Raw genomic sequence first — 11,419 nt, forward strand, 5'->3', positions numbered from 1 at the left:
ATCAGGTAACAGCAGAGTTGTTGTAGGATGGTGGGCACATTGTTCTAGAAAAACTGGCCACCCTGTATACACAATGCCTCATGACCTCAAGTGTACCGGAATCTTGGAAGAGCGCCAACATAATCCTAATCCATAAGAAAGGGGACGCCAAAGGCTTGAAAAATTATAGACCGATCAGCTTACTGTCCGTTGCCTACAAAGTATTTACTAAGGTAATCGCATATAAAATCAGGAACACCTTAGACTTCTGTCAACCAAAGGACCAGGCAGGATTCCGTAAAGGCTACACAACAATAGACCATATTCACACTATCAATCAAGTGATAGAGAAATGTGCGGAATATAACCAACCCTTATATATAGCTTTAATTGATTACGAGAAAGCGTTTGATTCAGTCGAAACCTCAGCAGTCATGGAGGCATTACAGAATCAGGGTGTAGACGAGCCGTATGTAAAAATACTCAAAGATATCTATAGCGGCTCCACAGCCACCGTAGTCCATAAAGAAAGCAACAAAATCCCAATAAAGAAAGGCGTCAGGCAGGGAGATACGATCTCTCTAATGCTATTCACAGCGCGTTTACAGGAGGTATTCAGAGGCCTGGAGTGGGAAGAATTGGGGATAAGAGTTAACGGAGAATTCGCCACTTTTTTGTTTGAAAGTGGAATTCCAGAAATGTTGAAAGACAACCGTTTCTATAAGTAATGAATGGAAGTTCGGTAGACCAAGTTCACGGAAGATATTTGCAGATGTTACTATTGGGGAATTGCATGCAACATCTTTAAGAATGTTTTTTATAATCCGGTCTACCATGCATCTCGAACGATCAGAACAAAAGCCAAAGACTGTAATGCCGTACCTCAACACATTGTAACCTAGTGCATGTGCTATAATCTTTTTTACAGACAAGGGTGCAATACTTTTGATAATAAACAGCCACGCTACTGACCTCAGTTTAGAACAAATAAGTGATAACTGATGTTGCCAAGATAAATTACTATCGAAATAGATTCCGAGATATTTCACACAATCCACGTATGGAATAGGCACAGATTTACAATGAACACAGTCTGACTCATGCAAGTAGAGAGGCATGTTAATAAGAGTAGTGTTAATTGGGGAGGGAAAACAAACAAGTTTTGTTTTTTGGGTATTTACAACAATTCCATTATTAGAGAACCAAAGCATTGCCTTGTAAACGTCATTTTGCAACATTTCAGTGGACGTTTTATAAAAAAGGTGTTTCGCTAGTAACGCAGTGTCGTCAGCATACTGGAATACTGAACATTTCGAAATTGCCAAAGGGAAGTCGTTAACGAAGATATTAAACAACAATGGCGACAAAATGGACCCCTGAGGAACTCGAGCTTTTACCGACAGCTTAGAACTAATTTCGCCCTTATCATCGGTAGAGACCACCTGAAATCTGTTGCTCAAGTAATTTTCGAGAACTTCGTAATAATAATAATAATAATAATAATAATAATAATAATAATAATAATAATAATAATAATAATAATGTTAAGACGCAGCCCAACAGCAGCAAGAAACTTGGCACTTGCTAATACTGACATTCAAAACATTGTTTTAACGTCGCAGCGACTTTGCTTTTGACGGTCTCACCTGCTTCACTAACTTCAGTGCCTATGTAGACTTTCTCGAAGCAAGTATCCTGCTTTTCTCATTTCATCATCAAAAGGCTTCCACTAGAAGGTTCCGAGATGGACTAGCGAGACTTTTCCGCCAACTGTACTTTTTGTAATGCTTGACACAAAGCTAAGCAAAGCGTAAATCTAGCCCAACTTCGTAAACCTTGCGGAAAATACGGGAGAGTAATTGGCAAGTATGCTTTAAAGCGGACCATAAAATAGCACCTCATACTAACAGATTCCTTTTAATTACTTGAGTTTCTTTTATTTAGCCGTTGGGTGGGTGGCTATTTTTGGCCAATCCGCCTGAACGGGTATGCGCCATTCTGCGACAAGAGGTATGCATAGTCTCTGAATGTTGCTTGATACGCATCGTAATTTTCTGTCTCTACGCCTGTTATCAACATACTTCCTTCGACAAGCATCACACATCTCCCTGATCCTATAGCGAGAAAGGTGCTTCGACGTCTCACGGAGTGCATCCGCCTGATTTGGTGTTTGCATTTCGAAATAGATTGTGAGCGGTTTAGTACAGAAACGTAAAAAAAATAGATGAAAAAAACGTTGTCACTTTTGTAACGGATACAAACACAAACATTTCACAAGGTTGTACGCTGTATAGGGTGAAAGTAAACATACCTATCACCATTAACTTTATGGAATTTAATACACAACTCTCGGCTAGAGTTCACGTAGATTCCAGCATGTTCGTTGAATGTGCGCAGTTTTCTGTTATTTTCTTTTCTTTTCTTTGCGCGTAGCTTTTTTGCGCAGGCTGCGTTCGAAGAACTCGAAAGAGCGCTCCCCCGCAACACGTAGATGAGGAGCGTTGAAGCGAGGAGCACTTTTTGCTCAGCTGCGTGATTACTTGTGCTAGAATCTTCCGGGTGACGACCAGCTCTTTGCTGAACAGCCGCTACCCTTAAGCTCAAGCTCATCCAGGGGCAGATATCCGTGCTGATTGGTCAGTGCTCGCGCACGCGCACACACGCGTTTGACAAGCACCATATGTGGATGGCCTTCGTCTTCGGGTCATCCGCTACTGCTGCTACCTCGCTAACTCAAGCAATTAAGCTTCGCAAGGATTGACTGCTGACCTTGTTGAGGCGACATGTTTGATATAGTATTTTAGCGCGAATGCTTCTTTTGTTTTTTTTTGGAAGGACACAGGGAGGGAGAGCTTGTGTGTGTGTCTCTCTCTATGTTCGTGTGAGCAAAATGTATTTGCGCCAAAATGCTATATAAAAAAATAAGCTTCGCGTCATAAATATTCAAAAACTGCGTTGAACGTGCGTATTCTTTTTTTTTTACTTGTGCATATTGTCACTGCTACCGTTCCTGTTTTTTTCGGAACTTCAAGATATTGTTCCTTCCCAACACCGGTTGTACCCGCGAAGGAGAAGGGCACGTTGTCTTGTAACTCCGTCGGCCTTACCGGCATTCGGAAATTATGTGCTAAACAAGTTAACAAAAACATCCGCGCAACTTTTCAGTGTCTTTCTATCCATGCCCTTCGCCTCATTATGCCCATTTCCCTCTTTTAGTCCAGGCAAGTATCAGCGCCAAAAGCAAAAAAGAAAGAACATGTTCAGATGATACGTACTGCTAGAATGCACGTTGTCAAAAGCATATTTCTGCTTCCTTCATTAGTTTATCTTTGTGCGACCCCTCGTGGCATTAGTAAACCAAACGTGCACGTTGGCCTTCCTTAATATGTGGTAAGATTAGAGTCCCTCAAGTGTAGGGTATTCTTAGCTTTACCAATAAATAAACACAGAGAAGAAAGCAAAAGAAATAAAAAGTAAGAAATGGAGGTCACGCACTTGAATATTAGAGTCCGCGCACTATCTCCTTTTATGGCTGTTCGTTTTCAATATGAAAAACGCGGCAGTAAACCAGGCTACAAGATGATATAGTTACCATATGACATGCTATAGTTACCAAACGCGCATAATTTTTTTCCTGTGGCAATGCGAAATTGAATGAATTTTTTTAAAGCAATGCTGTCTATGGCTAGGATCCCGGAAATTTTCGTTGCTTGACGTGGACAGAAAAGTATCACCACCTATGGCTCATACCCCCGTATGGCTCACGCTACAACCACACAGCAAAGTGTAGCGAAAATTGCTTACATTCTTCGTAATCACGCATGCAACATGCAGAGCAGCATATACGTTTCAATAAAGAACAAGTTGAAAGCAAGCATCCGAATCACATAATTGACGATAAGGCGCTCCTGCGTCTACATGCGATGCGAAGCACGTAGCGCGCCCCGCATACGTTTCCCGGTAAAGATGACTGCTGCACAAGCTGCCGCTGTGACGGCAGCTTGACTGTAGCACACGAAGCAGGAAGTGACGTAACTACACTTTCGCACGTAAAAGTAGGACTCCCCTGGCAACCGATTTGTGTTTTGACAGTGCTATGGGAAGGTCACGTGCAGTAAGGACTGACGACAGTGAGCATGCGAGGCGCGGCGAATTGCTCTCCTCTCTGGTCCATTCTTTGTAGGCACACGAAATAGCCGCGCAAGCCAAATCGCAGGCCGTCGAAAAGGCCTTAGGCCAGTAATTAGGCAAAATACATTATATGTCGCTCCGTGAATAATTTCAATCTATGTCACAACGGGTACTCGTTCTAGTTGTCGTTTACAGCTGCGCTGCCCAACGACCTTCACAATGTGAATCAGAGACCATTCTTGTAAAAGAAAAGATTTCATGTATAATTCTGGTATTTTTGTGTTCATATGGTGCGTGTGAATGTGCTCCTAATATATTTTATTTTTTTAGCGGTCGGAACCGAGAACGTGTTACGTTTATGGTGTGCGGGCGATACATTGTGCTGTTTACTCAAGGCTTACTCAATGCCCTTGAGGCAGTGTAAGTGAAGCGGAAAATAAAAATTCAGCGTAATAATGACATGTCATATTAAACGCGTCAATGGCAACTAAAAAAAATAATCCGTCGGAGAATTTCCACTGAGCGCAGCCTGGATTGTCGCGAAACTTTCTCCTTTAATGGCTTCCCAGCAGGTACCGAGAATCCAAGAGTGCGCATGCTTCTAGTGTTTCACATTTTGCGCAGGCCACCGAGCCTTGTCATATTATTTTTCCAGGGAACCATAGTGGAACCATTACGCTAAATCCTTAGCTGAGCACTCGCTGATTCAGCAACCTGGAACAAGCGTGTTCTCAACGCGAACTAAACTTAAAATAAGTTAGCGACAAGCTCTTAGGATTTGGTGACAAATCCAACTTAAGCTCTGTCTGCGCAAAAAATAAAAAGAAGCGGCTTTCAATGCGAAGCAGCCTCGGAACAGCGGCTCAGAGCCAACCTCGGCAACAGCATTCTACCTAAACTGAATCCTATTGCAAGGGCTGGTGTTATGGAATTCTTGGCTATGTATTCGGGGAACCGTGAGGCTTCTGAACAGAGCGCGAAATAGCGGCAATTTCTGCTCACGCCTTCAGTACGCCGAGGCACGTGGGGGAAACTAAGCACGGAAATCGGCCAGAGTTTACTTTTCGGATGTCGAAAGAAACTGGCTCTGTACCTGCGTCACTGCCACGCTTCTCTCCATTCGTAACATCTAAAAAAAAAAAAACGGGTAGCTTCCGCTCCGTTTAAAGCACGCAACCCGGGGCGCGCGTTTCCCAATGCTTCAAGCTCACAGAGGAGGCTCTCAAAAAAGATCTCGCGGTGTGTTACTTCCTTCTGCCTAGGTTAAAGCAGAAGAAAGAAATTTAGAATGAACTTTCTTTTTTCTGTTTTTAGAATTTCTCGTGAGCGAATATCTTTTTTTTTTACCTCTTGTGTAGGGTTAATCTTGAGGCCTCTGAGGCCTTTTCGACCCGAGGCAATCCGGATGGAACCCTTATTATCTGCCAATGTCACTTAGTTCTCTTTTGTGTCTTCTACCTGCCACCTACCGCTTATCACTCTCGCGTTATTCTGCGGCTTCGTAATTCTTTCCGTTCTATAGCGCGGCTTGAAGATATAGGTGCTAAAGTTTGCAGGTCTTGAAAGGTTGATTCGGGATTAAAGTCGGGGATTTTATCTGACATTTCGCCACCAAAGCGTTTGAGCAATCTATTTAGTGAGTGGGCAAATGCGAACTGGTGAGCGAACTGATGACTGCGTTTTTGGTTTGTGCAAATCTCCGAGAAGTAGAAATAAATGAAGGTCATGCCCTTATTCGAAATCTGAATAGCCGAAAGACGGAAAAACTTGCCAGAATTACCTATGGTTGCATTCTTCGGGGTTTCCTGTTCATTCGCATTCATCGCGTTTGGTCATGGGGTTTAGATAGAAAAACACGTTTCCAAGTCGCCTTGCAGCCGTTACTTTTGTTCCTTGAATAGTTGTCGAACAATGTTAATAAACCACTTCGGAGCTGAAAAAGGCATTCAACGTCAAGTGCATTCTATTTTCATGGTGCAAATAACAAATTTCTTTGACAAGAATGTATAGCTACTGACAATAAAAGAAAAGGAAAGAAACGAGACTAGAGCGCTGAAAAGTGGGCGCATGTATTATTTATTTTTTTTTAGCATCACAGCTGCTATTATGCAATGGTAATCGGCGGTTCCACAATCGAACAAACATAAAAACCATGCAAGGATATTTGGTTGTTTGTTTCCGTCTACTTATTCAGAAAAAAATAATTGCGGCATAGCTTATCTCACGATGACGGTCGCTGGTGCTGCGAATAGCAGCCGAGCAATGTAGTGACAGATCATATTCGTGAATTCGCGTTTATTTAACACACGTAGTGGTCATTCTAAGATTTTCGTTGCTACCGCTATATACTAAGTACTTCGATATCATCTCACTTTGCTGTGGCACTCGCTTGCCAAGGTCGCTCACGAACATGGAGGCATGACGACAACTGTACGACGCCGACGCATTGACGATGGAATGACGAAGAAGGAATGTGATATGGACAAAACAGTATCGCGACGACGGCACGGCGGCAATGAGATATCGATTTTTATACTGTGACGATAGTGCAACGACGACAACGTGACAACGATGACGTGAGGTCAATGAGATGACGAGTGTACGACGACGATGGCACGATCGGGAAGGCTTGGCGATGGTATGACAATGGACGCATGACAGCGTCTGTGTGAAGACGACGCAATGACGACGATGATGAAATGACAACGGCGGCATAATCACGATTGAATGAGGACAGCAAGATCACGATAGAAAGATGAAGAAGACTTTACGCTGATGCATCGACGAAGGTGATATGACGACGACAGCACGAGGACAATTGAATGACGTTACTGATGTGGGGACGATGATGAAACGACAGCTTGACGATGACGGCCTGACGACAATTGTATGAGGACGACTTTATGACGAGAGTCCAGATGTCGAAGTTACAATGACGACTATGGAACGACCGCAACCGCACGTCGACGACGGTATCACAACGAATGCATGGCGATAACTGTACGATGACAAAGCCGTGACAATTGCATGAGGACACTTGGATGATGACTACTGTACGGTGACAATGGCGGGACGATAACTGTATCAGGAAACCTGTACGACGATTGTGGCGTGACAACGACAGCATGACGAGAGTCGGATTACGAAGCTGAAATGACGATGATGGCTCAACCAAGACGGTAATGACACGGCTGTCTAACGCTGGAGGCACGATAGTGGTTTGAATGCGATGACGGCATGGAAAGGCCGACATAACCGCCCCAGAATGACGACAGGGAAAACACGGGCAAGGCGGCAAATGGAAATTCAAGACGATGAGCAAAGCGAGAACAAGGTAAAAGCGGAAGCCAAGTTTCGACAAATGGACTTGTCTTTTGCAACTTGTATCAGTTTGATGCAAACACAATGACGCAGAAATATTGGCATCGATGGAACGAGGAGGGAAGTATGACGACGATGGCAGGACGACATTGGTATGGGGTTACTGAAGTGATGACCACGATAAAACGAAAGCGTGACGACAAGGGCATGACGGTGACTTCGTGACGATGATGGCATCATGACGACGTCATGAAGAGAGTCGGATGACGACGCTTAAATGACCACGATGGAACGGTCACGACTTCATCACAGCCACCACTCAGCGACCCAAGCTATTGAAAAACTAGGACCACTGGGTCGGAGTACAAGGCGTGAAGATGACAGTATGACGACAGTGAGATCACGAAGCTGTAATAACGTCGAATAAACGACCACAGTGGCTTCACGTTCCAGCAAAACTAGAGGACGGAGGTCAAGATAGGGGCGCCGGACAACAATGCACAACACGAAGTATAGTACAGTTCGGAGCTACATGCGCTAAGTCATTATGAGTGTGCCTCTCCGCATGCCACATCGCTTATTCAGTATCCTTCTTAATATCCCCATTCTAGGGGAAGCTTTCGCGGTTACATGTTCAATATGTTGGTGCCAGTTCAGATTTCCATCATAAATAATTCCAAGGCAACTGAGTTTTTTCTACTTGCGGGTTAGCTGAATGTCGGTGCGAATCGGATATAATCGCTGGGTTGTGCACAGGAAGGACTAAAACATCGCTCTTATTTGCATTAAGGGACACGCGGATATTGTCCAGTCATCCTTCTAACTCGCGTAAGTATTCCTATAAGCATTCGTACAGTGACTGAATATCACTTGCTGGAGCAAACAACGCCACATTATCAGCGTAAGCATACGTACCATAATGTTCACCTAAATTTAAGTGTACGAGTGTTTATGTATTCCGTCCCCGTCGAAATACGGCCGCCGCGGACAGGATAGAACCCACGACGTGGAGCTCAGCAGCGCAACGCCATATCCACTCGGACGCCACGCCGGGACATCTGAAGCGAAGGCTGTTATTCAGTCGTGTATACACGGAGTTTCAAGCAATTGTTAGAGGGAATTGTAGCGCTACAGTATCTACGGGAGCTGCAAGCAGCGATTTACTCAGCGTGGGAATGATAGTTATAGCGTGGATTTGCCTAAACTTCTTCCTTGTGGCTTAAAACAGAGTCCCGGCTTTGCAAATTGGTCGTTTTCGAGAAAGTAATGCTTTATAAATGATTAAGTAAAATTGCTTAAAATTACCTTATAGAAAGATTCGAACACAGCACCGCTAGCACAGAAGCCCGATACGGTTTCTGTGTTACGGACATCGGAACAACTGCAAATAGCAGTGATTATGCGTGTTTCCCGAGTTTTATTGCCTCCTGCATGGGGCCCCTGTGGGCCCCTTAATGGCGAACTGTCCATTGCCCTTACAAAAGTTTTTAGTAACATTGAATAAACCGTCTTTAGACAAACGTTACTAGAACCTATCGACATTGAATAAACGGTCTTTCCCCAAAAGAAACGTTCCAAGCTTGCGGGATTGCGGCCAATTGGGTGGTTCGCATTTCTTTCCGCCTCGCGGTCCCGGCGGGCAGCATGCTTACAGGACCGCCACTAAGGGAGAGTGGGAGGAAAGGAAAGGAGATACGCAAGCACTTGGAACGCCGACAAAGAGAGGGCGATGCAAACGTAGACATGACCGACGCGGGTTAAAGTGTAGTAGTATCTCTTCTTACCAGCTTAATATCTGATACGCGTTGTATTTGGATCTAAGATATTAAACTTATTTTTGCAAGTTGGCGGAGTGCTTAAAGCCTGCATTGACTCCGCAGTGGATCGGCCCGGTATTGTACTATCTTCGGGGTCGGCCCACGTATGGGGTTCGATAGACGCCCGCAATTTTTTTCCAGAACGTAGCCATATACAGCTTCGCTGTAAAACGAAGTATAGTTTGCTTTGAATGTTAGGCCAATGAATGTCGATCAATACACGATGCCACAAGAACGTCTGAAGCCACAAGCACGAAGATGAGACAAACCCATGTGCTACCCATCCTTCCCATGGTGGCTGAACGATCGCAGCGACAGAGTAGCCTCAATTAATTTTTGTCGGAAGCTCTATGCTTGCACCAACTTATCAGACGGATCTACTTTTTTTAGTTTCTACACAGGCCTAAAAAAAAGTAGATCCATCTTTTCTTTCTTTCTTTTTTTAGTTTCTACCCATGTCTCTGTCCGTACTCGTATCTACACCTTCTCCCTCCCTTTTCTCTTTTTTCCTTCTCCCTTCACCCAGTGTAGGGTAGCTAACCGGTCTCTTGACTGGTTAAGATCCCTGCCTTCCTAGATTCCTCTCTCTCTCTCTACCCATGTCTCACCGGCGCGCCTCGCGCGTGCCGTGACAATCGTTATCTCCTTGCCAGTCCTCTGTACACAGTCGCGCGTTGGCTTAACGAAGTTAAGCCAACGCGCGACTGTGTACTTGATTGCGCGACTGTGTACTTGAATGATTGTGCCATTCCTGCGGAATGGCGCAATCATTCCTTCGGGAATCCTCTGCACTTCCAGTTTCTCACTTTCAATGACATGCCGTTGTCGTCACGTCCAATAATCATTGTTGAGGGCATCCGTAGATAGTTTTAAGAAGAGAGACTACGCAGACCAATAAATTCTGTTTTGAAAATCGATTACTCACATTCCAAAGAAATCATTGTAACATCTAGAATCTTCAAATGGTTGGCTTTCTATTGGGCTACAAAATAGGAGGTCCTTGAAAAACGGTTGACCGTCCTTTTAATAAGCCATGGCTGTACTGCTTCCCTGAGATTTGCACAAAGCTCCAGCCTGTTCGGTCTTTGTTTTATCGAGACTTGGCTAATATATCTAGGGCGTGTGCCTTCAGTTATACACCGTGTTTTTTCCACCCTGTCAGCTCTCATTGCGCGGCCCAATCAGCAAACGGTTAATTCCTCCCTAAGCTTGACCCCTGTGCAATTGGGACGAAGCTGCGCATGATAAGAACGCGAACGTGCCAAGAAGACAGACAGCGACCAAGCCGAAGCCGGTGGGCTCAGGAAAACAATTAGTCGAACAGATCGGCCTGTCCGCCGTCTGATGTCGATCGATTTCGCCTCCGGACAAGATTATGGCGGGCCGCGGCCAGGCTGCAGAGATGAGGGGACTTAATGGGGCTCGAGGTCATCAGCACGCCGCACAAGGCGGCAGTGCCAGACAGAAGAGGGCTGCGGGAGGCGCGAGATGGGCCGTCGCTGATCATATCGAGAAGGAGGGGGACACAGCAGTGAAGGCTTTCTGCGTGAGCGTGTTCCAATTTGAACTCTTCGTCAGGCGCACGGTAACCTGCAAGTTCTCATCCCTTCTGGCAAAAAGCTGATTTCACCCATCTACAATATTCTCGTATACATTCAATGTCTGTAATCTAACGAACGTTGTATTCGTCCACTTTCAAAATTAGTTCAGAAGCGATTACGGTAAAGAAGCTAGCTAGTTACGCTAGATCGATTGCTTTCGCAAGTGATCGCGGATGTAAAATCGGATGCTTGCGGAACTGCGCCGCAGCGTGTTAAGCATATTGAAATCCCGGCCACTGTGGTCACATTTCTATGGGGGAGAAGTGCAAGAACACCCGCGTACTTAGATTTAGGTGCATGTTAAAGAACCCCAGGTGGTCAAAATTAATTCGAAGTCTGTCACTATGGCGCGCCTAATAATGAGATCGTGGATTTAGCACTTAAACCCCATAATTCAATTTAGTCGCTCTGCGAACACACACACACACACACACACACACACACACACACACACACACACACACACACACACACACACACACACACACACACACACACACACACACACACACACACACACACACACACACACACACACACACACACACACACACACACACACACACACAC

The 11,419-nt window shown here is 44.8% G+C and overlaps 1 non-coding gene across 1 annotated transcript; it reads left to right on the forward strand.

Annotated features, from left to right (window-relative positions):
- The first annotated feature begins 9,174 nt into the window (after positions 1-9,174).
- On the forward strand, positions 9,175-9,357 carry LOC126535017 (U2 spliceosomal RNA). The gene has a single exon (XR_007600455.1). It is a non-coding gene; the product is annotated as a U2 spliceosomal RNA (small nuclear RNA).
- The last annotated feature ends 2,062 nt before the right edge of the window (positions 9,358-11,419 follow it).

Source organism: Dermacentor andersoni, chromosome 7, assembly GCF_023375885.2.
Source record: "Dermacentor andersoni chromosome 7, qqDerAnde1_hic_scaffold, whole genome shotgun sequence".
Taxonomy (NCBI): domain Eukaryota; kingdom Metazoa; phylum Arthropoda; class Arachnida; order Ixodida; family Ixodidae; genus Dermacentor; species Dermacentor andersoni.